We start from the raw sequence: 21227 nt of genomic DNA, 5'->3' as shown, positions 1-21227 counted from the left end.
CTACATGAGATAATGCAGCCTAGCAGGATAAAACTGTCCAGTTCTGGTGGGGCAGAGGTCACCTCTCTCCAGCACTCTTCTTTCCCCATTTTTTTCCTTACAAAGCCATGTGGGCACTTAAGGAGGTCCTAGCACCTTCTCAATAAATGCTCTCTATCACAGTGCCTCAAAATTCAACTCAGTGTTTAAACTGGGAAGTGTCTTCAATTTGGAAGAGAACCTGAAGGAGCAAAAGGTAAGATACCTCCTCCCGGAAAGAGCAAAGCAAAAAAAAGTGAGTTCTCTTTTCCAAAGGTGTAAATCAGACTTTTAAGCTCAAAGCCCCAAGGGAACTGCATGTTCTAGCCATAAAATCAGACTGGTTATGAAATGGATGTTTGTTTAATTCAATGGCATTCATGTGTCTGGCTCAACATAAATCTTAATATGTAAATCATTCAACTACATGGATTTCAGTATGAGCAGATTTCACACTGATTTCCATGCAGAAGACATTAGAGAATTCCTGATTTAGTCATTAGGACTCTTTTAAGGGGTATTTACAGGGGCAAAAATGTGTCTCCTGTTCTCAGCTGTCCACCAGTGGTCCCAAATCCTAGAAGCTGAGGGTGGGGTTAGGGACCGCTTCAGATGCAAGCCTGGGTGCCATACAGAGCCTGCTGCTTGATCCCAGCTGGGGCAGACATAGCTCCAAACCATGCCCATGCAGTGCTGGGGCCTTAAGCCCACCTTGTGGTTTGGATCCCTCGGGAGTCTCATTTGGGCATTAGGATGCTCAGTGCCAATGTCTGAACCAGAGAAGGGCTCCAGCAGCCAGTGGCATCTAGGGCATTGAGCAGATGCACATCTCCATGCTGCAAAGAGGATCACAGAGACACAGAGAAATGTAAGACATCACCAACTCTGACAATAGGTGGCCTGAGCTGCATTTTTATCACAGAGTTTATCATGACAGTTGATGTATTTTAAGGCTGGATGCTGCTGAGCTCATTCATCTCACAGAAGGCGGCAGCATGATGGAGCATAAAAACACACCACTGACACAAAAGCAGTCTGAAGTTCATTTAAAAACAAAGCTTAAACATCTGCTCCAAGAACCAGCTCTCTAGTGCATAGATGGGAGCACTAAAGTTTGAAACATTACTGAGTGTTTAACCAGTACTACACCAGCTGTTAGACGTTTTTGGCAATGGTGTAGATGTTATCTGGCAAGTTCTTGTGAGCAGCTGACAAGAATGAAGAGTGACATATAAGAAACAGAAAATGCCAGCCATATGGCATGAATATAATGCTAATGTTTCAGGTGTCAAGCAGTAGTCGCTTGTGTTTAATTTGAGTGAGCAAAATTTATGTGGATTTTAATGATTACACGATGTTATACACAATTACATTTACATCCCCATATTGTTACAACTGTAATTTTGCCATTTAACAGTAATATACACTGAACTAAATTTCTCCACTTAGGAGCTATGTTGTTATCTTTATGGCTTTAGTAACACATCTCCACCTCACAGGTATCATATTTATTCCTGCAGTGCCCATGCAGTCAGAGACTGAGCTGTGATCCAGCCTGCAAGGCCCTGCTGGCTGACGCTGTAGCCCACAGTTGTTTGGTAAATACCTACAGCCCAAGAGGAGTGCAGCAGCCAGGCTTTTTATGGGTATGTCTCCACAAAAATAAATTGTGCTGATTTGATCTCTAAACCTCTTCATGCTGCTGGTGTTGTATTTACAGCGCATTTTCAGGAGGGAGATCTCATGGCAGACTGGGTGTCTGAGCTTCAGATACTGAATGGGAGCTCAACTGGCAGCTCAGCTCCACCATGTTTCCTGAAGGAACATGATGACAAACTGCTTTACAGACCACATGCCACATCAGAACTGGATTTGGTCACTGAAAAGTGGAAGTAGTAAAGCCTGGTGCCATTAAATTCTGTGTCCCGCTTGCTTTAAATCTCACCCTTGAAGAAGCTCAGATCAGCCTCATATCTCTGACAACAAAGGGAGAGGAAAACCAGCCTGAACTGCTGGATTGTCAATAGCTATCCCACACAGACAAGGCATAAAAATGGCTCTCTGGTGAAAGTGTATTTGTTTGATGATTCATTTTGGGCTGAGGCTGCTTCTTGGTCAGTGTATAGAGCAGCATATGACAAGTGTGACATCTGCACTGAGGTTGGACTGACTGTCAGTAAGGACAGCACCACTTCTGTGTCTATTTTATAGAAGGAATAAAAGTTATAAAAAATTAAATTAAATAGGAAAAAAAAAAGGGGGAAAAAGGATCAGGGATGAATTAAACAGCAGGAAAGGTCCTACTAGGGGCGAGTTCACAGATTGGTTACTGCAATGTTATTTGCATCCATGCAAAAGATTTAAGTGGTAAAAGAATCTCCTTAGAAACATATTTGTGGGGGAAGTTTCCACTCCTTGTTGCATTATATGGTTACTATATCATGCAGCTATAATCAACATAAGCTGAAACTGTGTTATGAAGAAAGGAATTAGACAGACATATAGAGCAAATTGTGGAGCACACCTGGGAAAGATGCAGGTGGGCTAGGAAGGCTGGACCCTCCCTGGTTCTGAGAGGAAAAGAGGAATCCCTACACCTTGCAAACACTCCTTAATGTATTTATGATGCAGGTCTTTGCTGTGTGTGCTCAAGCTATGCTGAAGATTAATTGAATAGGTAGAAAAAGTCTGCCTGGTGCCACCTGCCACAGTTACAGGGGTATTATTAGGCGAATAGAGGATATATTGGCTGGAATTAGCATCTTCTGTCATGAAAGCTCCAAAAGTTGGCTCAGATGTTGTGAGACAGGCTGAATATCTGCCTGGAGCTATAAGTTGTGCCATTGTCTGTCGAGCTCCTCATTACAAAATGGATGAAGGACAGGTTGCCGTCCACGTAACTTTGACAGTGGCCTTGGTGAGATAGTTTCCAATGCCCTTAGATGGAAGCCACACTTCCCAGGTTCTTTGGGAGCAGCATCTTCTGCTGTTTCTAGCAGGCTTTGGAGTCTAGCCAGCATCAGAGTCTCCTGTAAGCCCTCACTATAAGCCCACCAGAGTCCCTTAATTTACTATCTACTTGTCACACTAATGCCATCTCAGCGTGTCTGCCTACTCTTGACTGCTGCACTGGTGCTCCTATCAGCAGCGTGAGGCAGAGCAGCTCTCAGTGTTTTTATTTCCTTGTTTTCCTGATGGGCATAACCAAGTTTTTCATAAGCATGGACTGGCTTTTTCCTCTTTGAAAATCTTCGGACCAAGTCTGCATCTTGTTTTTCTTCTCTGTATAGTTTTGTACTTACAGGAATGTTAGCTCTACAACATTTTCAAAGCATTGTTCAATGTATTATTCATATAAACCCAGGGCTGATGCTAGTCCACACACCCATCTTTGAGGTTAAGCTCTGCGAACTGCATTTTTATATGTAGAGAACAGCTCTGGTCATAAAGCCAAGTGCAATAACAATTACAAAAGGAGGAAAAATGCTACCCTCCAATTATCCCCTACGTACTGCAGAGGCAAAGCAAGGGCAGTGTTTGGGTAGAGCCAAAAGTGAGATCTAGGCCTCATAAGTGGTGATGGGATGCAGCTGTCCCACAGTATGGCTCTGTGCTTTCAATTTAGTACACTGTCAATCTTGCACCAAAGATATCTTAGATCCATATATAAGACTACAATAATTTTAAGTTACCTGTTTTATTTTGCTCTTAAGAGAAATGAAACCATCTGGTCTCGCATTGGAGGTGACAACCAGCAAGTCTGCTGGTAGCAACAACTATCAGTTCAGTGGTAAAAAAAGCACTCTCTTCTCTCAGGGTAACGAGTGACAGGATGTGAGGAAATGGCCTCAGGTTGCACCAGGGGAGATTTAGGCTGGATACTATGAAAAAAAAACTTCGCTGAAAGGGGGTAAAGCACTGGAACAGGCTGCCTAGGGAAGCAGTGGAATCACCATGCCTGGAAGGCTCAAAAAAAAAAAAGTGAATGTAGCACTTGGGGATACAGTTATTGGTGAGCACAGTGGTGCTGGATTAACAGTTGGACCTGATGATTTTAGAGGTCTTTTCCAGCCTTAATTCTATGATTCTGTGGAAATAATGGAAGTTTAATAATTTTGGAAGTGCTGCAGCAGCGGTGATGGAGCAGCTGCATGAAAGCAATGCAGCTGCAGCACCCAGTGGGGGAGGCAGATGTGTCTCTTGGGCAGAGATGTGGCAAGGCAGGAAGGTGACAGTCCCTTCACAACCCCTGCAGAGGAGCACAGGGGGAGGAGTAGCAGATGGCAGAGCCTGCTGTGGATGTGGGCAGGCAGGAGCCAGGGGACAGGAGCACTGCTGCTTGATCTCAGCTTACAGTAGGTATTGCATTTCGCTGTGTTTCTGTTCATCCTCCCACCTTTAGTTTGTGATCTTTTCAGAGCAGGACTGTCTCCTAATACATGTTTATACTGTGACTTGCACAGTGAGGCCCTGATCTTGCTTGAGGCTTCTAGTCGTGACTGTAATACAAATGATAAATCATCATCATAAAACAGGACTGCACAGATCCATAACTCCTGTCATAACTCAGGGATGAAGTGTCAGCAGCTCACAGACTTGTGGCAAGGTCAGGGAGACCACGGAGGGCCAGAAGAAGTGAATCCTCACAGAAAAGAGGAGATGCTGGATGGCTTTGAAATATTTCTAATTAGTGTCAGTGTTAAATCCGTGTCAGTTCACAGCTGATTTCCTTTACTGATGTCACCTCCTGACAGCGATGTGGCCAGGAAAAGGACTGAGCCACATGTCACAGGCAGTCACCAAGGTGCAGCTGCATGAAAATTTGCACACACCGTCAGCAGGTGCTTCCCATCCTCAGGCTGCACTGAGGGCACAAAGCTGGCAGCCAAGCTTCAGCAAGACCACTTCTTTGTCCTTTTACTGATGCCAAGATCCTTACTTGTGTCTCCTCTCTTTTTGCCCTCTGTCCCATGGAGAAAAGCTGTGTGGATACCTCATGCAGGGGATTTCAGCAGATCTGGAGACTGTCCCTTTCACCTGTGAGTCAGCTCAGACATGCACAAGGATCATTGGCCAGGGAACTGCTTCCCCAGCTGGCATTCCCAAGCCTCTGGATGCATGGCTAAATTCCTTGAGAGACCCCATCCATTGCTCAAATCTTTACAAGCCAACAACATGCTTTGCAAAAGCTGTCATCACTCTCTAGGGTTACACATTTTTTCAGTGTCCACTAACCTGTAGAGGCAAGGAGTTTGGGAGACCCAGAGTGTAACAGAAAAGATTTGCTGCAGGAATTTGAGGAGCTGATGGTGAAAAACCCAGCAGTTCTGTCCATTCAAAGCAAATCAAATAAGCATAGAAATATCTTTAAACCATTCTATCTGGCAAGAAGCCATGCTGTCTTCTCAGCCAAAGTGTGATGCTTGGAGAAAATGAAGCTTCAGTGAGCTGAATAACAGGTGAAAAAGAAGCCCAAGGGGAAGGTCAAGCTGTATTTATGGAAAAAATATTTTGTCCTTGATGAACTGAAGGATTTGTGCTATTCCTTCCTGTAGCTTCACAACTGCCGGGCAACAATTCCCAATCTTCCTCTTTATTCCTGAGATTAGAACTTTCAAAATATTTTTAAGTGTTTCAAAATAAGTGTAGGCTTTATAGCCTTTCCTGCTGTAGGCTCTGTCTGTCACGTTGGTTTAATGGCTTACTCAACTAGGAAAACCAACTTGTTCCCTGTTGTGGCTGCATTGTAAGAAGCTTCTCTAGTGACTCCTGTTTGCCAGATGATGTCGTTTGTAGACAGACTATTACAATACAAGGGATTTTTTTTCCAGAATTCATCATTGTTAAATTTTACATTTGGTATTGAGTACTCTAAATGAAAGCAGGATCATTATTCAATGATATTGCCAAAATCAGACATGCTATTGCAAAAAAGAAATCAGTGCCAGATTCAGGTCTTGGTGTATTGCTAACACCAGAGTAACTGCTCTCACTCCATCTTTGTGGAGTAAATTTCCATAATTAGGATGAGAATTGGGCCAAATAGCTTTGGCACAGATGACACAGTAAATCAGATGAAAATAGAGAATTAAAACAATGAAGCAGGAAGGTGAAAAGTAGGAAGGCCTGAGAAGTGACATCGAATAAAGAGATGTGAAACAGATGTGCTTGAACCTGAGCAAGGATGTGCTTTGGGATAAATGAAACAGACAACAGCACATGAGGCACTTTTCCCTGGAGAGCTACCCAGAAGTAAAATACTTTAAAGAAGAATTTGAATTCAGAGACTATGCCATAGTTGGTATGATAACACATACATTAGGCACTGAGAGAGACCAGCACAGAAAATTATTCAGAGGAAGAAAAGGAGAAAAAGTATTCAAGAAATTGGAAGCCAGACAGAAAGCAGAAGCTTTTAGAGTGTGCAGGAACCAGACTTCATAAAGCTGGACCCTACCTGAAGGCAAAAAGCACATTTGGACTGCACTTCAGTATGATGCAAATAGGCTACAGGCATGCTTAGTATTAGATGCAGTGCTACTAAAATATTGCTTGGACATTCTCATCCTTCATTTTACCACTGTGGCAGTGCAACAGCCCATGAAGCATCACCACAAAGATCCTCTCTCTAGGCTACCAGTGCTTTTATCTTGCTCCATGAAAGTCAGATCCTGGCAATGTTAGGCCAGCACTCCATCCTCATTATAATATTCAGGCACCCTCCGAACTACCTCACTTATCCATACAAAACACAGCTCTTTCCATCCTGGTTTCAGGAGCTCAAGTTGTCATCCTCTCTTGTCCTACTCATGGACACAAACTTGTGCCCCACTCTGAGCTCACCTTTTCTATCAAAACTTACAACTATGAGACTGATTATTCCTCACTTTTCCCAGTTAACAGCAGCAGATTCAACTTCCAGGTTAGCACCTGCCTCTCTCGCTTTCCCTCACGTTTAAAGTTAACACAGTAAACTTTAAACAAAGCTTATATTATAGTTAAAATCTTTAAATATAATTAAATTTTAACCTTAAACATAGCTAACATAGTAACAATCTTCAAAACAACATATTCAAAATTTCTTCTGGAAACCTACTTCTGTAGTGCCCTGCAACTCATACTCATCTGACGGTGGTCAAGTGAACGTGCACTTTTGTTCTTCTGTCTTCTTTCTACTTTTTATTTCTGCTTCTACTTCTTGGGGTTTTTTTTGTTTTTTTTTTTTTTTGTTGTTGTCTTATCTCCCCAGCCCTCAAGTGAGTTTGGAGCGAAGTGGGGCTGTGAAGCCATCTGTGTGTCTGTTCAGTCACTGTACTGCAAAGAAAAGTCCTCCTACCATAGAAAGCCTTCACTATGGGCAGGGCTAGGAGCTATTTGCTCTCATTACCATCATCTCCAGGAAGGCTAGGAGACATCTGTTGAATCTGAGCAATAGCCCGGACTTCCATTTGCCCTTTGTCTTCCCAGCTGTAGAGACCCGCCCTGATCTCTCATTAACAAAGTAAAAATAATGACACTGTTTTGTTTTCCCACCTCCAGGCAGCTGCAGAACCTTCCCTGACCAACTGTAAGCCAAGTCTCTTGTCCCTGGAGTCCTAATGCTTGAGAAACCCACTAAGCAGTCTTAGTTTGCAGTCTGTTTCCCGTGTGCTCTGTGCTTTTCAGGCAGCTTAATCTGGGGTCAGCAATGGAGAGAGATGATACAGTGTGGTGGACATGATCCAGACTGAACTCATGGCAAAGGAATGCAAAGGAGAGAATGTCAGTGGCAGAGGAACAAACTAGATACTAGGTAATTTCATTCCTCAGCTGTATATATCGATATTTTAAATGAAGACTAGCATGAGTTGCCCTCCCTGTTCTGGATCTCAGTGTTTCTCTTTCTTTACTGCAATGGCCTGCAAGGCTTGGGCTCCTCAGAAGGCTTTTCTTGGCTGTCTTGGCTGAACAAGTTGTTGACAGTGACAGCCCTGGAGCTGTTGGATGAATAACATAGCTGGCAAAAGCTGGCCCCCTTAACTAACTTGGCCACAGACACTTTGTGTGCAGAAAATACGTGGGATTTACTAATGGGTGCAGCTCTGGATTATGGTACATGATTAGTTAGTGATCATGTACCTGGAGAACCAGGTACATGATCACTAACATTTTTGCTGCTTTCTAAGCCCTGACAAATTTCTGGAGACTTTCCTGTAGTTGTTCTGTCCCCATAATGTCTCTGGGAGAGAAGACATGGAGCTGGCCAGAGCACAGAGAATAATATTCCTCCAGATCACAGAAGGATTTCTTGAGGCTGCCTCCAGCAGACAACCTCATGGAAAAAGGAGGAGAGTGACTGGGAATTAATTCCCACTTACACCAGGGGACTGATTAATCCTCACTGGCAGGTGTGGCCTTCTTTCCATCATTTTCTTGGCAGTTTTGAGGTTTATCATCAGATAGGATTGCTGGCCAGGTCATGGGTGGGTGCTGCAGCTCTGGAAGCACAGCACCAGGAGTTCCTCATCCCTGCTCCCACTGAGGCTGGGGCAGATTCCCCCTCAGCTGTCACATACACAAGGACATGACCTTAAAATAACAATTTTTCAGACATTTTTGAGGAACACAGATTGGTGACAGAGAATTTGAGGCAATCTAAATCTTAGGTGAGGACAAAAATTCTGTGAAGTTAGCTTCAAAAAGATTTAGTTTGACCGTATCTTCAAGCTGGGGATTGACTAAAAGACAAGATGTTTCAGTGAATAATTTCTATAGGGTCTGAAATAAAATAGGTTATTAAACACACAACCCAACAGCTGCAGAATCTGACAGAGACATTGTTCTCCCTAAGCACTTGGTAATGGAGTATTTCAGATGATTAAATAGCTAATAAAATCAGAGTCTTTGCTAAGTAGATGGATACCAGCAATATTGGAAAGGTAATTATAGATTTCTATCAAAAAATTTTTGAGTCAAAGTATTTATTCTCGGACTGAAGCTAATACGCAGGTCTCAGTTAAAGAGAAAATACTTTAGCCACTATTTAAGAGGTTTCCAATTTACTATACTGTAGTGGCTTCCAATTACAGCCAATTTCAAGGTGTAAGTTTTCAGATTGAGTATTCCTTTTTTCAAGGTAAATCCTCACCAGTTGTCACATAAAAGTAGTTTTCCCATTACTCATGTTCTTACGCATTTTGGCAGCTCAGGGATGCCTATTTCCTTTGCCTCTTCTCAGGCATGAGACAGATGTGATATCTGTACCTCTGTAAAGTTACAAAGTGGTCAGAGGGGAAAGAAAGGGTCAGAGCAGAAGAAAACAGTGTTTGGGAAACTAGCAAAAAAACCACAGGAGAGTCCCTCATGCACAAAATTAATAATTTGCTTCGTTGTTGCTATTTCAACCTGTCTTTATTTTCCATTGATCTTTTAGATCCTTTACTCATTCTCTGTGAGGGCCAGTAGAAAATCAGAGTATGTCTTAAAATCTTGCATACTCAGCTAAGCCAGCTAATTCACAGGCTGCAGAAAAAAAATTCTTTACATCTGTAACTTATCCCATTATCAAGGAGGAGCATGCAGCACAGCTTGCACTCACACTGAAGCTAGTTTATCCCTACCTCTGATTATTTTTGCCTGGTTTATAAAAGCATAGTGGATACTTGTTTCCATTTAGTTGAGCCAATCCACATCATACAGTGTTGCTCATATCTGCTTTGCTTTGCACTTCTTAGTGCAAGCTCCTATGCAGGCTTTACTGACCCCATGCCCTGCCTCAACACACTCCTTTTTTCTTTTTGAAACCCTGTCTTGAGGACTCATTCCTGTTGCAAAAACTGTGAGAAATTAGAGGGCAATGGCTCAAGTGTAGAACAGTAGAAGATATTTTCAATATATACAAAGAAAATACGTGTTACATTCTTTTCCTACCATTTGGGTAGTGCTGCATTTCTCAGAGAAAGCATTTCCAAGAAATAGAGAGTTTCTGGGCACATGTGTGTACCACCTGGGCTGGTGGAGGAGCAGTGGAGACCCACTGCAAATGCAGCTGCCTCTTCCACCTGTGGTTCCAGCATCACCATCCCTGGGGTAAAGGACAGCCTCTGCTCACCTATAAAGTGCAGCAAGGACATCACTGTGACTACAGCAGCGTGGGCAGCTTAACCTGCTCGGGTGTTGCTGAGAAATGTCCTCACAGATTTCATGTCCACACATAGTAAAACACAGGTGAAGATGCTGGATCTGAGTTCCAACCCTCTAGGAAGACCTGCTAGGATCAAAGAGGACTGCTGATGGGCTCTATCCTGCTGATGAGATCAAAAATATCAAAACCACAAGCAGGACTGTCTTTACCTCTTATCACAGGAAGATCAGTCTCACAAGCTAACTGTAAATAAAGGATTCCAGCAGCACACATGGTCAGAGGGAGTTGTTGCACCATGGATGAAAGCATGGAGTGCGTTACACATCACTGAAAGCTGTAGAGTTTATGGCAGACTTGTGCAAGTACTTGTGTGTGCAGGATCCAACAGGTTTTGGAGGCTAATACAATGCATATTAAACTACATATTCTTCTGCATCTAAATATGGTTGCCAAGTAAATTGAGAATTAGCTCCAAGACAGAAATTTGTATCAAAATCCCAATTTATATGACAGAGTTCAAGGAGACAGGTATTGTTTTTTTTGTTTTTTTAAATTACCAGCTATGGAAAGAGATGCTAGCTGCTAAATGTTTGCTTAAATTTTTAAGGCACTTTCACTTCATGCTGTGCTTGTATCTAGAAGTTTTTTCCCATTTATAGTGAAATTTAAGTCTAATAAAGAGTATTCTAACCTTGATTTATTGCAGTAGCCATGAGCTAGCTAGATCTTTTATTTCTATTGTCAGTGGCAATAAGAAATTGGTGACAAAAATGACTATTGTGGGTGTAACTGCAGTGTTATTTATAAACAGCTAGATGCAGAAGAAATGCAATTTAAATTTCATTGTGAGCAATATTCAGTTCTAGAGCTCTCTAATGCACAATTCATAGCCGCTTAAATTGGTGTCATTACTCTCATACTGCAATACTTTTTGTCATGACAAAGGGAAATTACTTTTCTGTCAATTACTTCTGCAAGATTAGTTAATTTACACTTGCAAATGGTATGGAACAGCATCTCAGTGCCATGGAGATGTTTCTCAGAAGCATTTGGCAATTTAAGGTTTGGGGGAAAGGGTAAATGGAAGTCACCTTCAAAATGTATAAAGGGACAGTGCATACGTCCCAAGGTCTTTGTACACCAATGCAGAGCAGCAATGAAGAGTAGATATATCACTGACACACTGCCAACCTCAGTGCTACAGAAAACTATAGAAAAAATATTACCTGCAAGAGGAATATTCCTCTCTGTTTCAGTACTGAGCAGCCACTGAAATCACTGGCAGCATTTGAAATCACTGCTCCTGACTACACGTGAGCTGTACATGCAAATTGTCTGTAAAAAACACCCTTCTCTTTGGCATCTCCTTCTGCTGCTATCTGTGTGTTTGCTTGATCCATGGTGGAATGGAGATAGCAAGAGCAAAAAACATAAGGAGGAAAGTTATTTTTACTTACTTGCTTGGAAATTCTGTGTAAACTTTTAGCATGGCTGGCTTGGATATCCACCTGAGGCCTCACAGCTCCTGACCCTAGCAGCATAATTTAAGGTGTTGAGGTTTAATGCCTGAATTCCTTGGAGGGGGGATGGAGTAACTCAGTGCAACATTGCCTGAGAGACAACACAGTGCTCTTCCACCACACTTGGAAAACTGCTTCAGGAAGGTTTCCCCCTCTTTTTCCTTCATGTGCCTCCACATGTAGATGTGGCACTTAGGGACATGGTTTAGCGGTGGGTTTGACATTGCTGGGTTAATGGCCAGACTCAATGACCTTAGAGGCCTTTTCCAAACTTTTCTGCCAATTCTGTGATTCTATGAATGAATGCTGGAGCATCACCTGGGATCCCTCTGGCTAAGATCAGGGGTATTGTGGGCAGGAGATGCAGCCATGCCTTCTGCAGCCTGTGCGATGCTTTCGGCGGTGAGGGCATTGGCTGTGGACCTGGCAGGAACCATGGCACTGTCCCTCCCTGGCCTGCAGGGATTCACACCCACGTATTCCCAACAGAGAGCAAATCTTCTCTTCCCTCCATGAAAACAGTGGAAAGACCTTTGGAAAATGTTGGGCCTTCAAGAGAGGCCTCAGATTCAGCATGAAGAGTGGGTTTGGGTTATACCTTACCTCTGCCCTGCAGCCAGGCAGGGTTGCTTAAATCACCTCAAAGTTGAGGTCAGGGGTATTTTTTGTAAGTGGAACAGAACAAGTGGAGTGCAGACACACAGTGTGGGTGTACTGTCATGCACTGTGTGCAGCTGGCACAGCACAGCTTCACCTCTAGGTATTATTGCAATTAAAATGATGAAATAGCAACAGCACAGGCATCCTCAACAATGATGCTTGTGTTTAGGCATGTCAGACTATGCTGATACTGATATCCCAATCCTATATTGGCATCACAGCTCTCACGGAGTTTGGCAATGTTTTAAATCCTAACCCCTACCGAATTCCAACAAATACAGTCACAGTCCTCCTTCCTGATACTGCTCTCTTGATACAACAAGGGGCAGAGCATCCTTATCTTTCCTCCCCAGCCTGAGCTGCCTGCAGGTGCTGTTGCTGTGCTTTGGTGCAGAACGTTTCAAAGGCAGAAATTACACAGGAGGGAGTTCTCAGAAGAGTTTACAGAATGTTCCAGGGCACTTTAATCATATGTTATTTCTGTTCCCATTAGGTCTAGTGGATTTGCAGCACTGCTCAGCCCAAAACTAGACTCTGCTCCAGCCACCCGTAAAAACTTTAGAAAGTGTTTAAAAATCGTGAATGTTTATGTTGCCTTCAATTATTTTCCATTTTAGTTGCCTGGATTTTCTTTTGAGACACATTTTCTTGGTTTACATCAAGGATACAATCCTACCTTGCACAAAACATAAATTCACATTTGTTTCCAAGAATTAGAATTAGGTGGGCCTAAATTCTGCAGGTTAATAAAGACAAGTATAAAGACATGAACCAAAGTGTAAGGATATAATGGTGTAAAGATATATATCAGATGTATATTTATATACTGATACATATAAATATACAGATTGGAATTTTTATAGTTTCAGCTTGAGACAATGACAGGCAATATCCAAAATTATTTTCTCTCTTTTTTCTTTGGCTAAATTCTAAAATATTAGAGTCAGTCCCACTTGTTTTGTCAGAACCAATCTTTAAATGCCCCCTGTTTAAAATATGCTTAATTCATCCATTTGTGTCTGCACAATAACATGCCTGGAAAAAAGCTCTTAACCCTTTATTCACAGAGGGACAGAAAGAAACCATATCAATTGCTGGTTTTATATGATAGAAAAACTGTTGAAAAAGATAGGGTTTTTTATGCTATCTTGATATGCCACTCACTCTGTTGTAGTTTCAGGACATAATGCAGTGGCACTAAAGCATCTGTGGTTCAAATATTGAAAAATCCAGTTGTGGTTGTAAAGGTTTTGGGATTAACTGTGTTTGGGATCCCTCTAATTTTTCTGGGTAGAGTCAGCGAGCTTGTGGTCTGGGTTGTTTAGCAGTGCACCTCCCTCCAGCCCTGCACATTCCTCTTACATGTGTGATCCCAACAGATGCCCCTTCCTCTGACATATGAATACAGTTGTTTGCTTTTTTTTCCTGAGAACCCACAACCAGCAATTTAATTAAGGTAATTTAATTTGTGTTCAAAACAATGTGTTATGCATTAATTAAAGTAACTTAATTTGTCTTCAAAACAGAGTATTATTCATTTACCCTAAGGCATGAAACACGTAGCACAAAGGGCAAAAAACATCGGCGGTACATGACTGTTACTCATACCCTCATCTTTCCCCTTGACAGCTTTTGTGCTTTCTCATTTTCAGCTTCAAGAAGCATTTGTGTTGTATTAGCACCAGTCTGTTTTTACAGTGCTTTCCTTTGCCCTGTAACTCCCTTCCTTTCACACTCTGCTTCTGGACAGCTTCTCTCAGGTGACTCAAAGGCCCCAGTTTTGCAAAGCTTTTGTGAGAATATGGTGTGATACTTCTCAGTCCTGAAAAAACAGTGATATTAGTAGTGTTGTGGCCAAGGTGTTGTTATCTTTTAGCTCCACAGACCTCCTTGACTTTGTGGACTCTTTTGTATGTGCTCCTGTCCTCTTCACCTGCCTGATCAATTTCATAACCCTTATTTACTAACTGCACAACAAATATCCTGATCTCACAAATGCATATGTGGAAGCAGAATATTAATTTTAAAAATAAAAATAGCAAGGACATTTTTCTGGTTTCCTAATGGAACTACTTATTCCAAAATAAAAAGCTGTGATGCATACCTATTATCAGAAAGAGAATGCTACAGAAAACTAAATACTTATAAAATGAAAGATTTTATAAAACTTAGAAGTTTTTGATAAATTTTTTAAATTTTTTATAAAAGTTTTGTAGTTGGGCTGCATGCATCATATGAGTGTTTGGGAAAGTAAACCTTTTGCCCATACAGACAGAATTTAGTAAGTTATTTTTGATTAATAGAGTACTCTTATTGAGAACATGCCCACATAGCACAAAAATATCTGATATGTAATGATAAAAAGCACTTCAAAAGAAACTATTTTAGCTACAGTTCAGCTGAGTCTTAGCTTCATCTAATCCCCACTTCAGTGGTAGATATGAGCACACTTCATTCTAGGAACTTGGGAAACCCAAAGAAGAACAGCCCTGTTGGCTTTGCTGGTGTGTTTATTTCTTGGTGACACTGAATGTTTAGAGATGTGTGTGTTCCTGGAAGTCCTCACAGCAGGTAGCATTTGTAATAAACTCCTTGAAAATCTGAACATAAAATGTTTTTGTTTGCCCTTCAGAGTAACCAAGAAACCAGCCTCACCCCAGATCCTCCCCTTTGGAGTCCTTCCCTTCAGCTCCTTTTGTAGCCTTGGCATTTCCAACTAGCTGAGATGAATTGCTATTGGTAAAAACATCACAGGATTCAGTTCTTTATCTGCAGCAAGAGAGGTGTAAACTGGATATTTCTGACCAGCAATATCAGTCAGAGCTGGCTCTCCCATTTGAAACAAAGCCAGCTTATGCCTTTGGGATGAATTTCGGGAAATAGGACAGAGCCTGCAGATAGCCACACAAAACCTCTCCTCTCCGTAGTGCAGCAGCTCTGCACTGTCCTAGCAGGCAGAACAGGGAAATCAAAATGGTCACAAGGAAGCCCCACCTATAATACAAAATAATCCCATTAGTCTCTCCTCAACAAAGACCTGGGAGTTATTTTGCTGGGAACAGTGTGGTTATCATCACCCAACAGAGACGGAAACCAGAACTTTCTCTAGGAATGGGGAAGCAGCTTCCAGGAGTATCACAGAGAGCAGCACTTTCACAGCAAGAAGCCAAGCTTCCTAAAACAACATCACCACTACAACACTGTAAATGTAAAAATTATCAAGGAAAACCTAAAATCTTTCTAAGCAGGAAGCAAGAAAATAAAGAGTAACACACACTTTTCCTTGCTTGAGATAGATGTCAAAGGGTTAGACAAGGTATGAAGGCACGTAGCTGGATTTAGCTTCAACCTTGCATAGGTTGAAGACACAAAGCTGAAGTTTGTGGAATGCAAATGAGATTGCTCTGTTCAATCTTTTCTTCTGGAGGAAGCTGCAGGTGAAAGCACAGCTGAGAGCTGGCAGGACCATCCTTCTGCTAGCAACATGCACAACTGCAGTAGCTTTTGGTTTATCTCCTCACCCAGCCTGGCAGGGATGGCAGCTGCATGTATTGAACCACATTCCAACTCTGGTCATGCTGGAACGAATCCAGGGTCATGTCATTGACTGCAATGAGGTTATTTATTCACGCTTGCCTAGCTGAGAATCTGGCCCATTCTATCCAGGTAGGAATATCTAATAGAGAGAATACTGCCAAATTAAGGGAACAAGAAGAACCAAACTATGACATGTGAAGAGGAAACATTTTACATTATTAGTATTATGGAGGCCCTTTAGTTTAAGGACTTCATTAGCATTTAAAGGACAGTTGTCTTAAATGCATTTCTATATATGCCTAGATTTTCTTTTAAGCCTCATTTGCTATTGTAGAAAGTGAAAAGAAAATGTATTGATTTTAACATTATTGAAATAAAAATGCTGCAGTTTGTCCAACACAGAACACTAATTCATTATACATCTATGAGCAGCAGTCTGGATTAAAAAGTCTTCCGTTTAGGATTTCCTCCACATCAATTAAGAAGGCATTTCTGGCTGAAATATGTTGAGTTTCATGATTTTCTCTGTGGGAGCACTTTTCTGCTGGTGCCAAATTTGGTTTTGGGAAAAACACTGCGTTTTGCTCTGCTGGGCAAACCCAGGGTGTCCCTGCTGTAGTGACCAATAAAAGATAGAGAAAAGGAAGGGAAATTTATAATCACTGTATGATTTCTAATAATTTTAGATTAATTCACAGTATGGCTTGATCATTCAGAATATCTGACTTTAGAGACACTAGTGGTGTAACAAAAACTCTCCAACCAAGGATACAAGAGTAGCAAAAAAGTTACAGGTTTACTCCAGCAGCTTATTTGCAAAAGAAATATTGACATTTACTTTTTAGCAGGCAATGGACTGAATTGCCTCACCGCCAGTTGTATGATGTTGGTATCACCCCATGTTATGTGCTCTGACTAATGCAGCAGAAATGCACTTGTATGCCCACACCTCATCTGGATGCTGGCTGTGCTGCTGCATGATCTGGAGGCGCCCAGACGGAGAACGAGCGGTGATGGATCCACCAGGGATGGGGCTTCTGCTATACCTAGTTAGCAGTAACATGCCATTTACTCAAATTTTCACTTAACCTTTGGGTTTCACCTGGACCTACCAGAATATAAATGTATAAACTGATGCAACACACCTGCCAAGAAACAGAAAGATGAAGTTTCCTGCTTACTAAGGAAAATGTATATTAAATTGAGAAAAGTGTTGAATTGTTTTGGGTAGCAAGAAAGAGCTGTGGAACAACCCAGACAGTATTTAAGACTTTTTTTTAAAATTTTTTTTTTGAACATGTATCTCAGCTTGTGCTAACATCAGAGTGAATCAAGAAAAATTGTAGCACATAGCTCTTTTCACAAGAGATTGTATATAAAATAACCATGAAATAACACCTCAGGATGACAGGGGTCATTTTAGACCATTCTGGACTGTTCCCATAAGGAAGTGAAAATACCACAAGCCAAACTGCCTGCTCAGGTTTGGACTCCTGGTCTGGATATCAACATCTAGAGCTCTCCCACAGAAGTACATTTCATTATTCCTATGCAAGAAGGAGCAGGTTATTAATGTTTCAGCTACAGAAATGATTCTCCTGTGTTAGTGCAATGTATCTGTTAGAATTAGTTCTGTAAATCTGCATCATAATGGACAATATTCTCTTAAACTAATTTCCTGCAATCATCATTAATTGGCCAGCTTTCCAACACCTGGTACCAACAGATTTTTCATCCAGCAAGTGTAGTGCCACACAATGGTAACAGCAGGTTTTTACCTAATCCCTCTCCATACACAAGCAAACATTAAATGTGCCTGTAACAAAGACACACAGACCAGACTGACATTTACTGATAACCCCCAGGAGATTCTCCCTCAGTACAACTAGTCCTGCTCAGACAGATTTTCCAGTGGAAAAGATGATTTGAAATAATTTCCAACTAGACTAATTGCACTCACTTGAAAAGAACATCCTTCTCCTCCTCAGTGTACACATTTATTAGTCCAGCTGTAAATGCAGCTAACACTTTGTAAAGTTTTCCAAAGCTATAATTATTTCATCTTAGGAGAATTCACAACAGCTTGCTCGCTCAGTAATGAAGTTATGCAGATATGTATACTTCATGCAAAGTTGCACACACACAGACACACACACACACAAAAGTAAAAATTAAAAATAAGAAAAAGTAGGCATTGAAAACTGTTTTAAATTCCACTCACAGTTTTGAAGTTCAAGCATAAAACTTCTTCCTTTGCATCTGTAGCTCCAAGCTGTCTGTAAAGATAACACAGTCCATCAGATATCCTGGTTTTGTTTTCTCGCATAAAAATATCATCTGTCACAGGCACAGGAGCTGACTTCAAGGACCAGCCCCTTCTGCGGAGCACACCAATCGGGAGACCCTGGGAGCACATGTGGAATGCTGCTTGCCTGCTCGCCGGTCACGGCCACGGGCAGCATCTGCTGTGCGGGACACGGCTGCCAGATGAACCCTGGTGTCAGTGAAACACAGGGCTGGGGCTGCCCGGGGGTCCCCAGCCCGGCCGTGGGAGGCTTTCACCTCAGTGCCACTGCTCCTGCTGCCGTAGGGATAGCAGAGCCTGTGGCCAGGCACTGTGCCCTGCTCCTTCTGACATTGTATAATGTTTTCATAAAAATAATCTCATTTACCATGATATTAAATGTTTCTTCGCTTTTTTTCGTAGTTGCTGTTCTAACCCCATTTATGGCTTTGTATTCCAAACCTCATCCCTGGGAAGCCATGCCAGTGGAAAAGTCCTGGGCATTGAAAGCCCCTCATAACAGGGGGGCCAGCAGTGCTGCCAACCTTTTGGGTCATCCTCACCTGGGATTTTCTCCCTTTCCTGATGCTGTAGGGCTGTCTGCTCCCAGGCTCCCTGCTCCTCCTGGCCTCTGGCACAGCTGCCCAGCTGTGCTGTGCAAGCTCCCCACACACAGCTTTGCTCTGTGCCTGTCAGTCAGAGAGTTCATTTTCTCCTTGCATCTGTTTAACTTGGTGACACTGAAATGCAAACCACTTAGAAATCCTATTTAGGGACACAGACCCCCAGCTCCCCTGCTCCCGGTGTGCTCAGCCCTGCACACACAGGGGTGAGAGGAGTGTGTGTCTGCTACTGCAGGCTGGGAGTGCAGCAGGAACGCAGCGCTCAAAGCCAAAACTCAGGCCATACATAGGTGAGCGTGATGAACTAACATCTGGAGATCTGTTTTCACTCCTCCGAGTGCAAGTCACGACATGCTGGGAAGGGAAACCAGTAAACACACAGTGCAAAAGCCGTGCCTTTTCCAGCTGAAGTAAGAGACCCAAAGGGCTTCCCACCTTGCACCTCGCATAACCTCAGTGCTGGCTGTATTAACTCAGAATAGCAGCTTTGATCAGATTGCCTGACTTTTGCATTCAGGGTGCAGGTTAGAGTGGACTAGTGTTTTCCAATGGTGGATTAACCAGGCTAGTTAAAAACCTAGACAAAGCTCCCTTTTCCACCCTCAGAAGCCACTGGTTTCTCAGAGAAAAAATTCCCACAGAAAGTCACTGAGACAGGATGGACTTCGGTCAGTGAAATAAGTTCCCGCCGGATTCAGGGTGGAATTTCCCATTTCCAGAGGCTAAGGCCAGCACATCCCAAGCAGGAAATAACTCTCTGTTAGCAAGAGCCAAGAACCTTAGTGGAAGTGCTTTCTTTCATCGACCGCCGGTGGGGCGGGGAGGAGTGAGAGGGACCTTCTTTGGCTAAGGTCTTTTGCAAATCTGCAACAAGGAGCGCACTTGTTTCCAGTTCCAGCCGGGAACATTTTGTTCAGAGGTTTCCGCGCTGGGAGCAGCCGAGGCAAGGCTGGCCGGAGGTTTTCCTGCCTGATCCTGATCCTGGTTCCACACCCAGGGCTGGGCAGAGGGGTGGAGTTGGGTCAGTGTGCCTGGCTCTACCTGGGGCTGGGACAAACTTTCACCCTCTTTTGCTGCTGAAGATGCACCATCTGGCAGCACTTCGGAGGGAGAGGCAGAGGAAAAAATGTTGAGCCTTGTAAAACGGGTATTTCCACTGTGTCTGAGACCTTGCTGGGGTGATGCAAGGCAATCTGAACAGAAACCTTCCTGTACAGCCAGGGCAGAGACCTTCTCAGAGGCTTCTGTTTCTGCTACCCCAACACCCTTGCTTGCTTCCCACAAAGGGTCTTGCTTCAATTATCATTTTTTCATCCTACACAAGGTCAAACCTCCCAGAGACAGTTTTGCCCCATCCAGACCCATGCCTACATGGCAGGGACAAGTGGACTGTGAATCTGCACTGGCACTTGGGAGAGCTGCCTGAGCCCTCTGCCTGTGGGTATCTGCTGTGGCTGCAGAGGGGGTGGCACAGGGGGCCCAGATTTGCATTGGGCCTGGGAATCTGAGCCTGATAGATGGTGTTTAACATGCAGCCAAGCCAGGTTTTGAAAGCTAACCATGTGCACATAAATGGCTGAGATTTAACAAGTCACCTATACATCACAGCAGTGTGAGATGGACAATCCTGACATCTCTCTCAGCCTATTGACTTACCAACATTTTCTTCCCTGCAGGATAGGGTGCCATCCCTTAATTCCCAGCTCTATTGCATCTCACTGACCAGTCTTTTTCTTTGGCTCCCAACATGCATTTTTTCCCTTTCCTTTTAGTCCTGATTATGCCTGACTGTGTCCTACCAAATTTCTATCCTCGTTATTTACAGCCTGCAAATATTTGTAGGTTTATCCCATTGCCTGTGAGCCACCACTTCACCAAGGTCTATGTATATTTTTGCTCATTAATCAGTTCCTCCAGACCCTCTATTTTTGCTGCTCTTTCCTGTAGAGTTTGCAGACTTTGGTTTTAAAAGACAGCAGAGGGAAGCTTAATTCTCTTTTCTTTAAAGAAAGGCAATAGCTGGAGGAAATTAAATGCATATTAGGGAGAGTTTCAGGTATACTTGCATTTGAGATGGCCAGATTTAAACTTCATACTCATTCTTTCTTATTTGTCACATTTGTTTGGATCACTAGAGCGTTATTGAAACCCTGATGCTGCAAACCTTTGCATCCCCTTTTGTCAAACACACAAATACGGAATTCACTGTCCTGGGTAAATTAATTGACTCACATGAAGCCCCCTGGTCATGCAGGTACATGTGTGTGCAAACAGTTGTATGGTTGCAGTCGCAGGATGAGACCTTCTGTGGAACCTGGGAATCCAACTTGCACCATTGCAGAGAAGTGGAGTCTTCTGCAGGCAAAACGCAGAGCCCAGGAGAAGCTTCAGCCCTGCCTGGAATACCAGTCACAGGTGGCTGTTGGGTCAGTAGTCACCTGAGAAGCTCTGTACCAGTCTCT

At 42.8% G+C, this 21227-nt stretch overlaps 1 protein-coding gene across 1 annotated transcript in view; it reads right to left on the bottom strand.

Moving 5' to 3' along the window:
- Nucleotides 1–18720, bottom strand: part of STARD13 (StAR related lipid transfer domain containing 13) — a 285297-nt gene extending 266577 nt beyond the window's left edge. Inside the window, exons 1-2 of the mRNA XM_085061629.1 lie at nt 18706–18720; nt 18080–18134 (exon numbers count right to left, since the gene is read on the bottom strand). The gene's annotated coding sequence lies outside the window, so the exon portion shown is untranslated. The remainder of the gene's footprint in view (nt 1–18079; nt 18135–18705) is intronic.
- Between the last annotated feature and the right edge of the window lie 2507 nt (nt 18721–21227).

This window comes from Lichenostomus cassidix, chromosome 1, assembly GCF_008360975.1.
Source record: "Lichenostomus cassidix isolate B80296 chromosome 1, HeHo_3.0, whole genome shotgun sequence".
NCBI classification, from domain to species: Eukaryota; Metazoa; Chordata; class Aves; order Passeriformes; family Meliphagidae; genus Lichenostomus; species Lichenostomus cassidix.
This window is presented reverse-complemented; position numbering and strand designations above follow the sequence as displayed.